Below are 2,108 nucleotides of genomic sequence, written 5' to 3'. Positions count from 1 at the left end.
GCTCAGTGGCCACCCTCCTCCCCCGCCCCCCGCCCCGCCCTCCCGGGACAGGCCCCGCCCCGCCCCGCCCCCCAGCTCCCGGCGCCCCTCCCCCTGGCCCGCCTGCGGGGGCAGGGCGCGCCGGGGGCCGAGGGGCGCCGAGAGCCGGACCTGGGCCTTCCTTCCCCTGCCGGTGCCGGCCCGGGCCCAGGCGGCCCAGGCGGCCCGGGCGGCCCAGGCGGCCCAGGCGGCCCAGGCGATGGAGGCTGGAGAAGAAGGCGCCCCGCGAGGCGCTGTCCAGCCCGGCCTGGGGCCGAGCGCCCTGGCCGAGATAAGGCCGCGGAAACCCTGCGGCTTCTTCTATGGCCCTGCGGCTTCCGTTGCGGGGGCGGGGGGCGGCTCCCCGGAGAGGCCTTGGAGCACTCGCCTGGGGGGCTAACAGAGACACACGCACACGCACACTGAACCCTGACCACCAGCTCTTGGGGAGTGCAGACCCCTGAGGTCCAGTGCTGACGCTGTGCCTCCCTACGGGGTGACTGTGGACATGGCCCTACATCTCCAGGATCCTCAGTTTACTCATCTGTAAACTGAAGGAGGGGGGCCCGTAATTCTCTTCCCCTAAGGCTCCGCATGCGGGAAAGCGCAACGGAAATGCATTCACTAGTCCAGTTTGTAATCCGGGAGCTCCGGCCGGGAGCCCAGAGGCCGCTTTTGGATCATATGCTAGACATTGGAAATACAAAGATGAAACCCAAACTGCAGGGGGGAGGGCGCCTCCACCCCTCCCCCGCCCCCCATTCTATTAGGAAGCGGGAGGGACCGCAAGGGACCACCTGGTGGTCTCATCAGCATCCATGGATTTAACCACCACCCCAATGCTGGTTTTTTCCCAGATCTATTTATCCAGCCCTAACTTCTCTCTTAACGTCCTGACTTGCATCTCCACTGCCCACGTGGAGAGATACACGTGTCAGAATGGGTGTCCCATTAAACTCCTATGACCAGCCCAAAGCCCAAGTGTCCTCCTCAAGTCCTCTCTATCTCTCAGCCAGCCCCTTCATCCAATCTGTGGCAAAGGTCGTGAATGCAATGATTATTTCTCTCCTCTATGAATAGCCAACTACTGAATTAGGACTAAGGTTTTCCCCTTCTGTAGGCCAGGCCTTGCCTTTGCAGTCGAGGGCTGATAAAGAGATGAAGTATTAGGCCGGACACACCCAAGTGGGAAAGTTAGATGGGATGGAGAGGGAAGGATGGTTCAGTTGGAGGTGAATTGGTGTATTCCAGCCCATTGTTTTAGTCAGACAGGTCTAGTCTAGATCAAAGCTTCTTAAACTCTGAGGCCCCATATGGGGTCGTGTAACTGAACAAAATTGGCAACAGTAAAAGGTTCTGTATACCTATTTGATATCCCTACATGCCTGGGGTCACAGAAAACTTTCTCGGGAAAAAATGGGTCCTGACCCACAGTATTAGCCTAGAGAAGGGGTCTCTTTGATTGACTGAGTCCCTCAGAGCCTCAGAATAAGCCGACCCCTCATTACAAGGGTCATTCTATTTTTTTTTTAAGTGAGGCAACTGGGGTTAAGTGACTTGCCCAGGGTCACACAGCTAGTGTTAAGTGTCTGAGGCCAGATTTGAACTCAGGTACTCCTGACTCCAGGGCCGGTGCTCTATCCACTGCACCACCTAGCTGCCCCAACAAGGGTCATTCTCTCCTTACTTGTTAACCAATCAGAGATGGTTTTCACCCTCAGGTGCACCCCCTTTCCAAAGGCTTTATAAGTATTGAAGGGTCCACAGGTAAGGCCTCTTCACCCAGAGGAACATATGAGTTCATTTTATTGATTAGATGTAATTAATAAAAATCAATTACAATTTACCCAGAAACTGGCTCTGGGAAATGTTCATTCTTGACAGCCTCTACATTTTAACTTGATAACAACTCTCAATTCTGCTCCCCTTCTGGTTCGAGCCAGGCAGTGCTCCTTGGGCCTGGACCATTGGAAGGGAGCTGCCGAGGAGGGGGTGGGGGTGGGCATGGGCAGGGCAGGGTAGAGGGCTGGGGCTCGGCCTGCCTCAAGTGTCTCCTGCCTCCAGCCCATTCTACACTCAGCAGTCGGTCC

Source organism: Dromiciops gliroides, chromosome 6 (assembly GCF_019393635.1).
Source record: "Dromiciops gliroides isolate mDroGli1 chromosome 6, mDroGli1.pri, whole genome shotgun sequence".
NCBI classification, from domain to species: Eukaryota; Metazoa; Chordata; class Mammalia; order Microbiotheria; family Microbiotheriidae; genus Dromiciops; species Dromiciops gliroides.
This window is presented reverse-complemented; position numbering follows the sequence as displayed.